This window comes from Carlito syrichta, unplaced genomic scaffold, assembly GCF_000164805.1.
Source record: "Carlito syrichta isolate Samal-C Ts95f unplaced genomic scaffold, Tarsius_syrichta-2.0.1 Scaffold201341, whole genome shotgun sequence".
Taxonomy (NCBI): Eukaryota; Metazoa; Chordata; class Mammalia; order Primates; family Tarsiidae; genus Carlito; species Carlito syrichta.
The window spans coordinates 775,009-793,883 of NW_007145437.1; positions in this window are offsets into that span (position 1 = coordinate 775,009).

The following is an 18,875-nucleotide window of genomic DNA, read 5'->3' on the forward strand; positions in this document are numbered from 1 at the left end:
GAGGTCTCGCCAAGTTGCCCAGGCGGGTCTTGAACCCACGGGCTCAGGCAATCCACTCCCTTCAGCCTCCCCAAGTGCTGGGATTACAGGCTGAACCACCAAGCTCGGCTAAGATGAATTTTCTATATGGTATATATACACGATGGAGTATTATTCAGTCATAAAAATGAACGGTATCCTGTTATTTGTAGCAACATGTATGGAACTGGAGGCCATTATGTTAAGTGGATAAAGTGAAATGAGCCAGACACAGAAAGACACATATTCTCTCTCGTATGTGGAAACAAAAATAGTAAATCTCACAAATGTAGAGAGTAGAATGATGGTTACTAGAGGCTGGAAAGGGTCCTAGGGAGGGGGTGGTAAAGAAAAATTAGTTAATGGGTACAAAAATACCCTTTGGGAGGCTAAAGTGGGTGGATTGCCTGAGCCCACGGGTTCGAGATTTGCCTGGGCAACTTGGTGAGACCTCATCTCTACAAAAAATTAGCCAGGTGTGGTAGCGTGCGCTTATAGTTCCATCTACTTGGAAGGCTGAGGCAGAAGGATCCCCGGAGCCCAGCAGGTTGAGTCTGCGGTGGCCAGGAGCGTGCCACTGCATTCCAGTCTGGGCAAAAGAGTGATACTCCAACTCAAAAAAAAAAAAAAAATACAGTTAGCTTGAAGAAGTAAGTTCAATAGCACAGTAGGGTGATTGTAGTTATTGTATATTTTTAAATAACTAGAACAAAGATTTAGAATGTTTCCAACACCAGTAAATGATCAATATTTAAGTCAATTGTTAAATTAAGTTTGGCCTAAATCTACCTTCTGAAATATTTTAAATTTGACTTAAAGGTTTCCTGTACATAGTGAAGTGTAATCTAACTGAATGTGTAAACAGACTGTAACATACTCATTACCAGTCACCAATTTTCAGCTGTTCAAACATGGCCAAATGTTTAAACATATTCAAATAAGGCAAATGTCAACCAAGCCAGCTGTTTCTGTACCTTATTTCCATTTTCTGTATGTCACTTTTCTTTTTCTGTTCATAAACCCTTTCTGACCATGCTGAATCACCAGGGTCTTTCTGATCCTATTCTGGTTTGGAGAGATGCCTGACTTTTAAATCATTCTTTGCTCAATCAAACTCTGTTAAACCAAATTTGTCTAACTTTTTGTTGTTGTTGTTGTTGTTTTTTTAAATCATCAGGTCTAGAGATGATGTCTGAAGTGGTATCCAAAGAAGAACTTTCAGTGACCCCGAGGAATATAAAAGTGACCAAAGTACCTGCCAGCCTTGTTGCTTCCATTGCTCTCTCACAGCAACTAGAAAGTGTTAAGTTCTCTCATAGATTCCAAAGCTCCACGGATTTGTGTTTTGAGTTATCTGAGTTTGTTCAAGTAAAAATTGTTTTATGTACTGGGTTTGGAAGTTGCAACGAAGTTGAACTAGATTCAAGATGGGATAGAACTGATAATTAAGTACCGTGGATCCAACAAGAGGTCTCAAATGTCTGACTAGGTCAGATAGAAACTGGCAATAAATGGGAAATTCTGCAGGGGGTGCAAACTTCAGCTTTTAGAAAGTCAAAGAGATTTTTGTGTGATATTTTCTTTTCTTTTCTTTTTTTCTTACATTCTTAGGAAGGGAAAAAGCGTTAACTAAGTTGATCAAGGAGATCTGAAAGTCAAAACCAAAATTCTATGTAAAAATGGAATTCTTATTTTCTGAAGAACTGAGTAGTCCCCCTTCCAGCTATGCCTACCTATATATGTATAGGTATTAGGCTCTAGAAGCAGCAAGTGCTCACACAAATGGTGAAGTCTTACTAAAGATAATTTAACATTACTTGGGAACATTCCAAGTAAACAACATTGTATTTGAAGAAGTGCATTTGCAAATGAAAACTCATTAGTTAGTCTCATTCAGGGATGCCTATTGATGTGCAGAAGCTTCTAAAACTACTTAAATATTTTATTACCTCTTTTAAAAGACTCTTTATAAAAGGCAAATAAAAAGCTTAAGTGACTAATCAATAATAAAAATTAAATATCTCACCTTTTTTTAAAAGTTGCTATTCCACTCTGTAGGTAAAAAGAAAAGCTGGATAAAATGTTTATAAAAGGTAGACTCTCAGCTGAAGTTGGCTTGCTTCTTTTTTTAGAGCTATTCATGGTGAGTTCAGGCACAGACCATTTTTATTTTTTTGCTCTACTTTTTAATGGGCTTCACCCTAAATTCTATAATATTAGCTAGAAAACAGTAGCTAAATTAAAGAGACCACTTATTGGTCAAAATGGATCTCCAAAATACATCTTTCAGGCTATTCTGAAATAAATTAGCATCTATAAAGAAAATCTCCACTTATAAGGATGTCCTAAGTCATTAAAAACTCTTACCATTGTTTTACATTTAGGTAACAGGTCTTACCTTTGTTTAATTTGTTTCCTTACCATCTTGTCTTTACTGGGTCTTTATTTACATTCCTTTTCCTTGGTTTAGGCAAATAATGTACAATATTTAGGCCTGAGGTCTCAGCTCTGTGCTTTGAGAAATAAATTTTTGACCTTATTTCATCTAAGAGCCATTAATTTAGAAGTAAAAATTTAGGGTTGTCTAGCTAACAATTGCTTGGGACAATGAAACCAGTAACTGGAAGACTGATAGTCTGAAATCCTAGAATATTATGTCTTCAAGGAGGTTTGTGAAAAAGATGGAAGGGACAACAACAAACACTCTCAAATACAGGTTTCTGATAACTTTAGTAAAGTATCATTTGGAGTGGACAGGATTTTCCAAAACTGAAATAAAGAGACTGATTATAGAATAAACAACTACTAATCCCAAGATGATAAAAATTAATTGACTACCAAGACATAAGTCTGCCATATTTTAATGCTATTGATACAGAAACCCACTATTGTCTGTCCATATTGCCACAACCCTTAAAGAAAGACATAATATGCATTCAAGTGGGCCAGCACATTCCTGAGAATTAGCAAAGGAGCATGTTTTCCCTTATCTCCTATACATTCCCTGTTAAATGCTTTAAAGAATCCTTAACCTCCGGCAGACTGCACTCACTCAATTGAGATAAATGAATCCCTATCTACTCCCTTTATCGGTGGTTATAGATTTGAAAATATAGCACCCATGTAAACTATGTCTTGTAATTTATATAACTTTTTGTGTTGTAACTACTAATCAGCAACATGTTGTAGTGAATAGTGTTTTACTTTGTAATAGCCTCTGTAAACTACCTTACTCTATGGCAAGCTTGATCAACTCCTCAGTATGGTGTTACTGATAAGAGGAACTGGGAGCTATCATTTGATAACTGGCACCAGGAAATGTGATCCATAAAGTATACTGTTGACAAAATGTGGCTGTAACTTAAGTTCTACACAATGCACTGTCAGAACATAGTCAATGTGTAGGTACCAGCAACCCTAAAATTTTAAGAATGAACTGTGGCTCAGCCTGTAATCCCAGCACTTTGGGAGGCTGAGGTGAGAGGATTGTCTGAGCCTGCAGGTTCAAGACCCACACGGGAAACTTGGCGAGACCTAGTCGCTACAACAAATCAAAGACTAGCTGGGCGTGATAGCGTGTGCCTGTAGTTCTGGCTACTTGGAAGGCTGAAGCAGAAGGATCGCTGGAGCCCAGCAGGTTGAGGTTGCAGTGGCCAGCAGTATGCCATTGCACTCCAGCCTGGGTCACATAGTGAGACTCCAACTCAAAAAAAAAAAAAATGAACTGTGGAAACCAAGGGGGAAGCAGATTGGTTCCAGAAATGCCAAGAGCCAGATTCTGGCTCCCTGAATTCTGAATTCTGAAATAAACTTCTGTCTGCCAGTTCTCTGCCTCTTGATTTATTGGCATTGAGAGATAGCAGCTGAGCCTTTATTGGACCATAACACTAGTTCAACCAGAAATTGTTATGATATGTAGTTTTTATGAACTCCATGGTCAAAGTCAAACTACCTACAATAACTCACTTAATAAAAATTGCTATTTACTTGATTTAGATAAAGAAGATTGGTATTTTAAAGGATATAAATCCAATGTTAAACTGGACTTGTGGAGAGCTCGGACGGCTGCCTGATCCTTCTGAGTCCTTAAAGCTTTTATTGTTGAAAGCTCTACACTCTATGACTCATCATGAAAAAGATAAAACGATCCACCACCAGATGTGCTCACTTTTCTAAGTTGCTAAAGTCATTTATGACCATTGTTTGGTTTGTCAAACATGTAATCCTGGGAAAACAATCAAAACTTCAGATAATTTCTGCTACTTCATGGGCCATTTAAACATTTATGGAAGAATTTTTTCCAATTGCCATTTTCAGTGCAAGTTTTCTGGTTGTATAGAAGCTTTCCCATGCAAGAAGACTGCATTCTTACTGTCGCTAAAAGTTTATTAGAAAATTTATTTCCCACATGGGCACTCCTGAAGTAATCTCCAGTGATAAAGGTAATTGTTTCACTGGACAAGTTGTAAAACTGTTAAATAGGCATTACACATACAATAATATTAGGGAAAGCTAACAATCCACTGTGTTGCCTCAGTGAAAAAGGTATTACAGATTGGTTATATCAGATTCATTTCCAATGAAAACCATAAGTTGACCCTTTATAAAATTGTCACTAGAAGATCTAGGCTCCTAATACTAGAACCTTGTATATCTTTGCTCCTAAACTCTAATATGACTAAATGCTGCAAGGCTTTAAAATGAATTATGTTAAAGTGTATATTTACCAAAGAACTGAGGACAATAAAATCCTTCATGCTCTAGAACCCAGAGATTGGGCCTTCTGGAAACCACATCAGAGAAAGATTATCATTACCGTTTACCCTTCAGCAAAACATTAGGAACTTGAACTTGAGTTTATAATCTCACAACTTATAAGGACCCTTCTAGATTCTTGGAACAGTATACCCATTGGCAACCTTAAGGTAAAACTAACCTAGAAACTTTCTCCCCAGAAGCAGGTAACATCCTAGATGTGGACAGCTTTCTTAAGATCATAAATTAAGACTTTTCTGCTATCACGATACTCTTTTCTCTCTTCATTTTTTCTTGTTTATGCCTCTGTGAACAATAGAAATGGAAAAGGGAACTTGTGCAGCCATAGGGTACATGTTATTTGAAGAAGATTTTGCAGCCAAACTTACCTATGAGCAACCATATGTCTTGATGGATGGAAGATGAAAGGCCAATGTGGGTGAGGAATTTTAATGGTACTTTGTTGCTTTATAGTAAAAAACAAAACATTGACTCACTCCTACATCACAAGTTAAAGAGAACATTACCAGGAGGCCTTCCATTCTTTTTCCATAGTTTGGCTTGAATGGAGCAATGCTTTGAAATTTTTTCCTCATAGTAACCTCCATAGCAGATTCTACCACAACTAAAGTTGTGCTGTGTAATAGAATTACTCTAGATTACTTACTGGTGGAGCACAAAAGAGTCTGTGAAGTTTCTTATACTTCTTTTTGCACATGAATGAATACATCAGGTATTATGGATATTCAGTTGTAGGGGATTAACAGGCTGCTAGGTTGAAATGAGCAGATTCCTTATCTAGCTCATTCTTTGATCTATTTGATTTTAAATTGATTTGGTTCATGGAGACCTTGGCTAAGAAGTATACTCCAGACTCTTGGTAGTACCCTCCCCATAGTCACACACTAGTAATTTTTCTAGTGTGTCATATTCTCTGAAAAGTTTTAAATCTTTTCATATAGCCATTCAAAGAATGACAATGATCTCTCTTTAGCTGAAATGAAAAACCTCAAAGAAATAAGTGATAAATGATGTGCCAAGATCAGAAATCCAAAATGATGATAACTAAAAGTAATGCTAAAATCCCATTTTTGCCACACTCTCCCTTAAGTGAGAACTGATCAAGAGGGGGAAAAATGTTTAATGAAATGATGTTAGGCCATTGTTTTGAACTAAGCACTAGACCCCAAGACCAAATCAAGGTGGAATAATTCATACTAAATGTAATATAATTCAACTGAAACTTTAAGGAAGTAGATAGATCCTGAAACAAACCAGCTTCTTTTCCTCTTCCACTCTCCTTGTCTCTCCTGAAAGCAGGGGTTGTCAGTATGAGGACTCCTTTGCTTTAACTCTTACAAAAAAATAACCTGAAGTTTTTGTTCCTTTCTTATGAAACCCATTGTTCTTCTGTTTCTCAATAGAATTAAGACCAAATAAGTAATTTATTTATTTTTATTTTTTGAGTTGGAGTCTCACTCTGTCGCCCAGACACCGCAACCTTGACCTGCTGGGCTCCAGCGATCCTTCCGCCTCAGCCTTCCAGGTAGCTGGAACTACAGGTGAGCACTACCACGCCTGGCTGGTTTTTTGATTTATTGTAGAGATGAGGTCTCGCTGCCCCAGGCGGGTCTCGAACCCACGGGCTCAGGCAATCCACTCGCCTCAGCCTCCCAAAGGTGCAGAATTACAGGCTGAGCCACCGAGCCCGGCTAGTAATTTATGATGGTAATAGATTGACATCAAAGCCTAAGGTTTGGTCAGCCTCTCAGAAAAGGGGAATATTGTTACATTGAGTTTAGCCAACTGCCTTCTTACATATTTTTAATTGGGCTAAAGGTTTCTCTGTACATAGCAAATGGTAACTTAACAAATGTATAAGAAGACTGTTATCTACTTTTGTACCAGTCATCAAGTTTTGGCCAATCAAAGGGAACCAACAATTCAAACCATGTTCACATAAGGCAAACACTAAGCTGTAACCAAGTCAGTTGTTCCTGTGCCCCACTTCTATTTTCTGTATGTCAGTTTCTTTTATCTGTCCATAAATTCTCTTTTACCATGCAACAGCACTGGGGTCTCTTTGAATCTGTCCTGGTTTTAGTGGTGCTGCTCAATTTGCAAATCATTCTATGCTCAGTTAAACACTATTAAATTTGTCTCAAGCAGCCAGGCTCGGTGGCTCAGCCTGTAATCCCGCGCCTTTGGGAGGCTGAGGTGAGTGGATTGCCTGAGCCCGCGGGTTCGAGACCCGCCTGGGTAGTAAGACCTCATCTCTACAATAAATCAAAAAATCAGCCGGGCGTGGTAGCACATGCCTGTAATTCCGGCTACTTGGAAGGCTGAGGCGGAAGGATCGCCGGAGCCCAGCAGGTTGAGGCTGTGGTGGCCGGGAGTGGCCACTGCACTCCAGTCCCGGTGACAGAGTGAGACTCCAACTCCAAAAAAAAAAAAAAAATTTGTGTAAAGCTTTTTTTTTTTTTTTTTTGCTTAGCATGATAAATATTCTAATTACATGGAGTCAATCATAACACATTGCATGCATGTAACAAAATATCATATGTACTCCATACTTATGTAAATTATGTATCAATTTAAAATTTTGAGAGAAAAGATAAAAATATGAATTAATTTTCTTTTATGACCTAGAGATGCTTAGAAAAATATTTGCTACATATGAAATAATTTTCTCCTTAAAATAGAACATATAAATGGATTTTTTTCTTCTACTTTCTGTCTTTTGAATTTGAGCTTATTAAGGGAAAGAGTAATTTAAACAAAGGATGAATTACATGAGCTGAAGAATATGATTTACCATTCTTTCCATAGAAACATGGAGAAAAGTGCATGAAAAATTAATAGTGATTCTAATTTTATTTCATCAGAGAAAATTACTATTTGCCTAGGATATAAAGTAAACAAACTCAATTCAGGAAAGCTTTGTGCTTGCCCTGACATTTGCAAAATTATCTTTGGATGAAGATAATTTCTGAGGTTACAATTCATTTCACTAATATTCAGGAAAAACTATCCAAGGTTATGCAAGATTTGTTCTTTCTGGTTAGTGTATTTTATTAATCATATTTTTTACTTTCTATATTTCATTATGCTTTGACTTCCTGGGAAAGACTGCATCTCTCGGGTTAGTTAATTCTTAGAGATAATAAGCAACTTGCCCACCAGCATTTCTTATGTATGCAAGTCAACAAATCCACAATCACTAACCACCTTTTTAATTTAACTCTGAGTCCCCAGGACAATATTCCTCCTGTACTAAGTCACCCTAAGGCCAAATACTGGGTAACTAGAGATCATTCCTGTAACCCAGAGCCCTGGCAAAGTACTCAAACTCCTCAATCTTAAACTTACTCAAGCTTGCCAATTCTGTCTTACTCATTTTTTTCCCCCAAGAAAACCATAACAAAGATTCTGGACTGTGCTTTCTCCTTTGCTCCTTCTGCCTCCTAACTGACCCTTATAGTTCCCCAGGAGTCCCTACCTGGTGTGACATAACACCTTCTCTTTTGAAATCTAAGTAATAATCTCATCTTTTAAAGGCAGTTGCCTCTACATCTGTCACTTTACCATACTTCATTGAAACAAATCCCAGGTACATTTTAATGTTTGCATTAATTCCTTATTATTTATATATGGTATCTGCTTTACATACGGTAAGAATGGAGAAATTGCTGCTTGGACTCTACTGACTGCTATACTTGACAATTACCCTAGGGCTGGAATAGCTTGTCTGTATACTTACAATGAAAATAATAAGCAATGAATATGACATGAAAGCTCTCTTTAACCCCAGAATATAAAAAATATATCTTGAAAAATCTTATTTATGGTAGTATCAGTGCCCTCACTTAAGAATCATACATTTATTTCATATTATTTTTGATAGTTAGAATTTGTATCTGGCAAACATTAAAGCAATAAAGTCCAGAGCTATTTTTCTTGCCAAACACAAAGATTCTGCCAATTAGAGGTTTCATTGACTGTTATTGAGATTTAACAAGCACAATTGATTGCTAGGAAATAATTATTGCCAATTCACATAACAACCCTGAAATGTGCCTTTTTTATTTTTATAATCTATAATGAGTCAATAAAAGTTGATTTTACCATGCACTCAGCGTTCTTCAAAATGGGAAAGTAAAAATAAAAATCATAAAAATCAGATGAATAATCTCCCTTCTTTTAAGTGTATTACTCTATAGCTGTTTAACTTTAGGCACTGAAGTATTTAGGAGGGAGAGAGAGAGAGAGAGAGAGAGAGAGTGAGTGAGAGTGTGTGTGTGTGTGTTTCTCTGTGTGGAGATATTTCACATGAAACATAACGCAAGTTCCTTCTAATATAAAAAAACTAAATTACTCTTAATAACTCAACAACAGTTCATGGTGGTCTGGGGAGAGGTAGCATCTACAAATTTGGGGAGCTAATTAGAAATGCATACTCTCAGGTCCCACCTCAGATCCACTGAATCTGAATTTGTATTTTAACAAGATCCTCAAGTGACTTGTATGCACTTTAAAGTTTCAGAAGTGCTGTCCTAGAACAGACTTTAACATTGCCTGATTAACCAAAAAACATCAGACTTAGTTTTTTTTAATCAAACTTTATTTTGAGAATAAATATAACAGCCCCATCTTGGATTCTGTGTTCTCTTTTCCTGTCCCCTTGCATCCCTCAATACATACACAAATTACCTTTGGATGATGACAGATGTACATGAAATGTCAAGAGTCTTTTCTTTTCTTTTCTTTTTTTGAGTTGGAGTCTCACTCTGTCACCCAGACTGAAGTGCAGTGGCAACACTCCCGGCCACTCCAGCATCAACCTGTTGGGCTCCAGCTATCCTTCTGCCTCAGCCTTCCAAGTAGCTGGAACTACAGGCGTGCCCTACCACACCTGGCTAATTTTTTTGATTTATTGTAGAGATGAGGTATCGCCAAGTTGCCCAGGCAGGTCTCGAACCTGTGGGTTCAGGCAATCCACTCACCTCAACCTCCAAAGCGTGGGATTACAGGCTGAGCCACTGAGCCCAGCAAGAGTCTTTTCTTTAGGGTAGGGCCTGGGCAAATAGCAAATATCCTCCAAAGATGTTTAGACTAACAGCTGATTAATGTGGATTTTTGTTTAAAAAAAGGATTTGATTTTGTACATAACTATTTTGTTGATGTAGAGATAACTGGAACTGCAAATGGATGGAGTCCTTAGGAAAAAGGCAGAGGAACAAAAGTTAAAAAAAGTATGTCAACTTAGTATATACATGTTGCTACAAATAGTCTTGCCTGTGTCTTAATAATTATTGAAAAAAAAAACATATAAATGAGGTAAACAAAATGTAACCAATTTTCTTTTGGATTGTAAGTAAACTATATTGAGATATTCAGTTGTGATTTTGGCGTTGTAGATTTGCATGTGTTTTCAGGCTCAGACTATTTTCAGTTCATTGTGAATGAAGACAAGGTTCTCAAAGGCAGGTGGAAAGATCATATTATTGGGCACTGGGTAAGGTAGAGAGACAAGACAAATATATAGACAATATTTTCTTCAAATGCTCACGGTGACTCCAAAAGAGAGAGAAAATGAAGTAAATATATGACTAAAAGAGAACTTCAGAGCAGTGCAAAATTTTCTTAATTTCTATAGTGGAAAAATATTAAATGCTAAATATTATTTTCCAGTAGTTTTACAAATTGAAGTTTTTAACTTCAGGGGATGGCATTCTAATTTATACCACTTTGTCTACCTAGCCACTTTCTAATTTTAGGTGGTTTGCTAAAGAGAGAATCCTGAGAGACTTTGAGAGGTAGTTACTCTTCATTGGCTGTTTCAAGGCAGGCAATTATTCATTGCCAGAAAAATTAGTTGCTATGTATTATGCACAAAGCAACAAGTCATAATAATATTATTTCAAAGATATTTGAATAATAAGAAAACAAATTTCTATTTACCCATATCGTTGTTATTTCCAGTGTTCTTCATTCTTTGTATAGATCTTTATATCCATCTGGTGTTATTCTTCTTTCTGCCTGAAATATTTTTAACATCTTTATAGTGCAGGTCTGCTGTTGATGAATTCTTTCAGTTTTTATATATCTGAAAAAGACTTTTGTCTCATTTTCCTGAAAGATTTTTTTCTGGATAATGAATTCTAAGTTACCAGTTTGATGTTTTATTCATTTTTTTCATTACTTTAGAGATATTATTTCACTGGCATTTGCTCTCATTTATAACTTTGCTCTTTCTTTCTTTTTTTTTTTTTCAGTTGGAGTCTCACTCTGTCACCCAGACTGGAGTGCAGTGGCCGCTCCCGGCCACTACAGCCTTGACCTGCTGGGCTCCAGTGATACTTCTGCCTCAGCCTTTCGAGTAGCCAGAATTACAGGCATGTGCTACCATGCCCGGCTCATTTTTTGATTTATTGTAGAGATGAGGTCGTTTCATTCACACTGGATTGCCATTGTTTTTCTCTGTCTGCTTTTAAGATATTCATTTTATCACTCTTTTTAAGCAAGTTGTTTGCACTTTATCTTAAATTTTCTTCAAATTTATCACACTTGGAGATGAATGAACATCTTGGGTGTGTGGGCTGATAGTTTTCATTGACTGTGGAGAAATTTTTGGTCATTATTTATTCAAATCATTTGCCTTTGTCCCTTCATGGTATTTCAATTAATATCTAATTGCTTAAAGTTATTCTTCAGTTCACACGTGGTTTGTTTTTGCTTTTCTGTTTTTGTTTTGTTTCTGTGTTTCATTTTGTACAGTCTTGATGGCTGTCTTCAAGTTTATTAACTTTTCTTCTGAAGCATCTAATCTACTTATAATTTCATTCAGTGTACTGCTCATCTCAGACATTAATTTTTCATTTTTCAGTTGAAATATTTTTATTTAATAATTTCATCATCTATGTCATTTCTGGGTCAATTTTAGTTGACTAACTTTTCTCATTATGGATGGTGTTTTCCTGCATCTTTACATACTTAATAGTTTTTTATTGGGCGCCACATATTGTGAATTTTACGTGTTGAGTGCTGGCTATTTTTGTAGTCTTAAAAATATTTTTAGGCTTTGTTCTGAGAGATGGTTCAGAAACAATTTGATCATTTGGAGTTCCACTTTTTACTAACTGTTAAGCAGATCCAAAACAGCATTTTGACTAAGATAAATGTTCCACATTACTGAAGTCAGACTCTTGTAGTACTCTAACTGATGCCCCCTCAATTATGAAGTTTCCTAATCTTGCCTATGTGAACTTCTGACACTCCTTTTTTTTTGTAACTCATTTATGTGGCTCTTTCCCAAACTTACTTAGTTTTCTCATATGCATGTACTGTTAAGTTCTCCACTGAATACTCAAAGAAAATCTTCTGCATATCTCTGAAGGTGCCTCTATATGCAGTTCTCTCTTCTCTAGTCCTATTCCCTGCAGACTCTGGCTGACTCAGCTTCCTTGCATTTCTAGATCAATCTCTTAATGCCAAGGAGATCATCTGGCTGTGCCTTTGTTTCCCTTTCTTTTACTGCAGTCTGGAAACCAGCCTGAAAGCTGAGACATCAAAGGAATTACTTTACTTGTTTCCCAACTTTCAGAAATTGTAGCCTTCCATTGCCTAATGTCTAATATCTAATATCATTTTACATATTTTGTCTTAAAAAATAAAAGTTTTGGTAGGAAGAAAATCTTTTTCTCTCTTAATTTATCTTATGTCTATAAAAGTTGCAGATACCAGAATAAAATCACATTTCTCAGATCCACACAATAATGGTGGGAAGACCTGAAAGAAAGGAGGCTAATGTGTACTGAGATAAGAACTGCTTCTAAGGACTTTCTAAAAACCTTTTCACTTCCTTTAGGCATTTCCTCCTTTGGTAATGTTTAATACTAAGACATTCCTTTAGAACTGCAGTCATTCAGATAAGAGGTTTTCAGAACATTTGCCCAATTAACAGCAACTCCACCAATGAACTAACAACTCTGGCTTTAAACCTCTGAAACCAAGGAACTCTGTTTAGGTCCATCTCTTTGTGCTAGTAAAAGCTCCCCTTACTCTTCCTTCCCTTACCAAGTGTACCAGTAGCTTGCCATTACCTGCATTCTGGATTATAATCCTTATTTCTATTCCCATGTAAACCCAATATATTTAGAGATAATTTTCTCTAGTGCCTTTATTTATTTTCATTATTCTATAAACCCAATAACAGTATTTTATAATATTTCCAGTCTGAAAAGACACTAAGTTGACACTTTATGAAAGGGATGCTTTTATGAAAGGTAAATAGCTTTTTGGCTATCTCTGAACTCTTCTACAAATCATAGATTTTTGTCACTTTTACTCCTGCCACAAATGTATTTATTTTAAACCTTTTAAGTTCTAATAGGTACTTATATTTGCTATCTTTAATAATAGAGCCAGTTTTTAGGATCTTCATTATTTACTAATGTTGTTTTGGGGCAGAGTTTTACATATATTGTCTAGTTTAAATTCATCTATTTTAAACTCAAACTGACTAACTAACCAGGAGATAATAATAGTATTGCAAACTATACTGGCAAAAAAATTAAACTGAAGTAGGGCCGGCTAGTTTAGTCAAAACTAGCCGGCCAGTGACCACTTGCTTGGACAATGCAAGTCCCAGTGCAAGGGCCCTGCTTTGCAGCACGTGGTGGTTTAAGTAGTAGCATAAAACCACATCCTGGCAAAGCCTGGCTCACTGGGATTTTCCAAGCAAACCAAACCGCAGCATCCTGGAGGCCTAGGTACTTCCACGCAATGCTAGCAGGGTTTACAGAAGCAGAAAAAAAAAAGCTGTTAGACAGTTTAACAATAGCCAACAGGTGCTGTTGCTAGTTTCCAGGAAGAAGCTATCAACTGTGCAAAAGGTTAAGTACATACTTGGCTTGACTTTTGACATTTTATTTTATTACATTTTCTTAGGCCCCTTCCACATTCCCCCCTTTCAGTTGTTCCTGGTGTCAAATTGCTGACTCCTCGTATAGGGGATTATATTGGGTTTTAAAAACCATTGTTTTTACAGGTGAGATGTTGTTTTTAACATAGTTTAGGAGGCTTTTAATAATGCGGGGCCCTACAGTAATGCCTATAAAGAACAGGAGAAGTGACCCTGCTATTGCTGAAATTAGGGTGGTGAGCCACCCTACAAGCAACCATGTGGTGGGGAGTGCAACAGCCATGTGGAGTTCCTTAAAGTTTTTGAACTGGGGATGCTTATTACAGAAGCAGTTTCACACAACATTTGGTAGGGAGAGTTACTTATATTATAAGAGGGAGAATAAAGGCAAGTTCCACATCCTTGAAGATCTCCCAGAGTAAGGGCTGAGTTCTGTCCCCAGGGACATAATCCTAAGGACTGAGTTGTAGCTAGGTTAAGAATGCGTACATGCTTTTCAGTGTTGCCTATTGAGGAGTTCACTGCAATTCCTATTTAATAAGGGGGTCGAGGATCTAGGCATAGCCAGCAGTCTTCTGTTACTTCAGGACGAGTGGCATTTGCAAACCGGTAAACAGCGGATAGCACAGGGAGGAAACGATTTTTATTTCCGGGCGCTAATGTGGTGGGTAGGGGAGTGGGACCTGCCCCTGAAGTTGTAGGGTAGATAGAACCAGACGCCTGGGGCAGTTGGATTGGGGAACATACAGAAGGTTCAAGTTTTTGGAGAATTAAGTTGCCTGGGACCCATAGGATTTAGGGTGTGGGGGATGGCCTGCCTTTGAATAGTAAACAACATGTCAGGATTGGGTCCTTCTGCATACATTCTGAGCCCCCACGTTTTACCCATTTCCTACACCTTGCAGATGCTGAGTGCATCCCAAAGTATTATAGTGAGTTTAAGTGGGTTGCATGTTTGTATTTGGCTGCACTGGGAAGCAGGGTTCCTCCTGCGTAGGCTTATGTATGGGTCTCAGTTTTTCCAAGGAGCAATAGTTTCACACCCCCATGCAGCACAGTGGTATTGTCCTGCTTTGTGGCAACGGGCTGGTCCCAATTCTGGGCAAGCATAAAAACCAACAGATTTAAGTTTTTTTTCATAAGTTAAGTTGCCGCATTCGTCAGTGTGTGTGCCCCCGAGGGTTAGACCTGGCCAGAATTTACAAAGGTCAAAATTAGACAGGCTGCCTGCTTTCTCTATAGGTGGTACTTACGGTCCTAGTGACGGTATTTCTCAGTTCCCAGGAATAGTTCCCTGGAGTATAGGGATTACGCGGGTTAGGCCAATAGGCCTTAAGCTGGGGAAAGTATACAAGGAATATGATTAAGATACTGGGGCCCACAAATGTCTTATCTTTAGGGGATCTTCTCCAGTAGCTGGTTTGACGACTTTCCATGTCTCCAGGGGCATGGTGGTGGCTGCCTTTATTTGTGAATGATGAATCCACTGGCAGACACCACTGACCTTGACGGCCGTAGGAGTAGTAAGGATTACTATGTGAGGCCCTTTCCACCTTGGGGTGAGGGCCTCAGCTTTGTGTTGCTTTATACAGACCTGGTCGCCTGACTGGAATGGGGGTGGGCTTCCTGGAGCTGGTTTCCGGAAGGCTGCCTGCACAACTTCAGTTACAGTCTGTTGAATTTTCTGAAGAGCCAGCAATGACTGAAGCAAATTATGGTTAGACAGTTCTAATGCTTTTCCTGTCCAATTTTTGGAAGCAACAGCGGGGACCATCCAAAAAGAATTTCATAGAGTGTAAGACCCTCGATGTAGGGGGTACACCTGGCCCTTAAGAGGGCATAGGGAAGAAGTGTTACTCATCCTTCACCAGTCTCCAGGGTTAATATGGTTAAGGTCTTTTTAAGTGTCCGATTTATTTTTTCTGCCTGTCCTGAGCTCTGGGGATGGTCAGCACAATGTAAGTTCCAATTTATCCCCAAGGTTTTTGCAATACCCTCAGTGAGTTTAGAAATAAATGCTGGGTTATTATCTGAGTCTATTGAGATAGGTAGACCATATCTTGGGATGATGTCATTTAGGAGTTGTTTTACTGTTACAGAAACTGTTTCAGTTTTTGTGGGGAATGCCTCCATCCATCCCAAGAAGGTATCTACCAATACCAGTAGGTATTTATATCCATATTGCCCAGGTTTGACCTCTGTAAAGTCTATTTCCCCATGTCTCCTGGGAGCTAGCCCCCTATCTCGGACCCCTTGGGTAGATACACTGAACTTATTACTATTAGTCTGCTGGCATGACATGCAGCCTTGAATGAGTTCCTGGGCGAGCTGGTCCAGATGAGGGAGGTAAAATTCCTTTCTTATGAGTTCGGTTAGTTTTGTCTTTCCCAGATGAGTGCCTTTGTGGAGTTGCCTTAGGATTTGTCCCAGGACTCAAGGGAAGAAGGTTCTGCTGTCCTGAAGTTGGAGCCATCCGTCTGGGTTTATGGTGGTCTGCAATTTTTGTGCAGCGAGGAGGTCCTCTTCTGTGTATTTTGGTGGTTTGCATAGAACTGGAGGAGGTAGTGCCAGCAGGCAGGTGGTTCTGCCATAAGCAACTTCCCTGGTTGCTTGATCCACTTTTTCTATTTCCTATTGCCTCTTTTGAGTTTCCTTTTTGGTGGCCTGGGCAATGGATTATGATGACTCCTTTGGGGTACTATATTGCTGCCAGGAGGTCTAAGACCTCTGCTTTATTTTTTATAGTTTTCCCCTCTGTGGTGAGCAATCCCTGCTCCCTGTAAATTGTCCCATGAAAGTGTGCAGTTGCAAACACGTACCTGTTGTCAGTGTAGATGTTGACAACTTTTCCTTCACCTGCTTTCAGGGTCTCGGTCAAGGCAATCAGTTCCGCCTTTTAGGCCAATGTTTCCTGAAGAGAGGCTTGCCCGAATAGTTCCCTGTAGAGTGACCACTGCTGCCCCTGCATACCTTACCCCATTCTGGATGAAACTGCTGCCATCCGAGAAGAGCGTTAGGTCAGGGTTTGTTCTCGGGACATCTGTTAGGTCCCATTGCAGCTTCTGGAACTCAGTTGTCTCACAGCAACAGTGCGGTGGCCCCGTGGGACTTTCCTCTGGTAGCAGAGTCTCAAGGTTCAAACTGGGGGAATGCTGGAACTTGATTTGGGATTGATCTAGAAGCAGCACTTGATAATGGGGTATTCAGACGTTTGACATTCATTTGTCAGGGGCCCCTCGGAGTAAAGACTTCACTGCATGCGTAGCAGTGACAGTCAGATTTTGCCCCAATGTTAGTTTGTCTGAGTCCTTTACTAACATGGCAATGGCTGCTATAACCCGCAATCAGGGTGGCCAGCCTGAGGCTATTGGGTCCAGTTTTTTTGACAGGTAGGTGACCGGCCCGCTCCATGGGTCAAGTTTTTGAGTCAGGATCCCCCGGGCGATGCCACGTCTCTCATTCACATAAAGGTGGAAAGGCTTTTCAATATCTGGCAAGACCAGGGCCAGGGCCGAGAGCAGGGCATTTTTAAGGGCTTGGAAAACTTCCCTCCCCTTGGTTCCATCCAAAATTAGCCTCCAGTCCCTTGGTGATTTCATAGAGGGGTTTTGCGAGTTCAGTAAACTTAGGGATTCATAGTCGGGAGTATCCTATGGTTCCCAAGGATTCCCGAACCTGTCTTTTGTTTTCTGGGACCAGGATGCCCTCTATAGCCTGAATGTGCTGGGCAGTCAGGGATCTTTTACCTCCTTTGAGGTTATATCCAAGGTATGTGACTACAGTTACCCAGAGCTGAGCCTTTTTTGCTGACACCCAATATCCCAGAGTTTGAGGTTCTTTAAGCAGGTGCCTGGTGGCATGCAGGCACTCACCTTTTGATGTGGCTGAGATGAACAGATTATCTACATTCTGTAGCATAGTTACTTTAGGGTACTGTTGCCAGAAGGCTTGGAGGTCGTGGTGGAGGGCTTCATCAAACAGCAAGAGAGAGTTTTTAAATCCTTGTGGGAGTCGTGTCCAGGTTAACTGGCCATTTCCCCCTTTTTCAGGATCTGTCCATTTAAGGAAAAACAAGGATGGTTCTGCTTAGCCAGTGAGGTGCTGAAGAAGGCATCCTTAAGGTCAGGACAGTGTATACCTTCCTCTCTGGAGTTCACCTGCTGAGGAGGGTGCACGGGTTGGTGACTGTGGGATGGATATCTTCCACTCGCCTGTTGGTCCTGGACTGGATGGTAATCCCCTGTGCCCGCCTTTTTGACAGGAAGAAGTGGGGTGTTCCAGGATGAGTGACACGGCACTAGGATTTTAGCCTTCTGGAGATACTGGATGTGAATTGCATGCCTTTTCAGGCCTCCGGGGATATAGGGTACTGTTTTACACCCTAATGGATGTTACCCGGCTTTTGAGCTATACAATGACTGGCAGCTGATGGGATGCCAGCCCAGACTTGGGGAAACTCAGTCTGCAGCTGAGCTAGTAGAATGGCGTTTGAAGAGTCAAGAGGGACCCTGCCCTCTGTTAACATATATTCCTCAATTAGGGGAACGGTAACAAGAATTTTTGATGCCCCTGGTGGGTTCAGGCTTACTGCTGCTGTGGTTTCTTGAAAACCTATTTTGGTTTTAAGCTTGTGCAAGAGGTCTCATCCCAGGAGCGGGTACAGGCAATCTGGCATTACCAGGAACGAATGATTTACTTCCCCTTTCCCCAAGTCTACCATTCTTCCGGTGGTCTGGGGCATAATTGTCCCAGTTGCCCCTGAACCAAGGAGTGTTTATTATTTTTAATTTTTTTAATATTTTTTTGAGTTGGAGTCTCACTCTATCTCCCAGAATGGAGTGCAGTAGCTGCTCCCAGCCACCGCAGTCTCAACCTGCTGGACTCCGGTGATCCTTCCGCCTCGGCCTTTCAAGTAGCCGGAATTACAGGCATGTGCTACCATGCCCGGCTGATTTATTTATTTATTTATTGTAGAGATGAGGTCTCGCTGCCCAGGCAGGTCTCAAACCCACGGGCTCAGGCAATCCACTCACTTCAGCCTCCCAAGCCCGGCTGGAGTGTTTATTTTGAAGCGGGCCGTTATACCTTTGGAGGACTGAATGCTCAGCCCCTGTGTCCACTAAGAAGTGGACAGGATTTCCCCCCACCATAAGTTTTACCCTGGGCTCCCTGGGGGGGG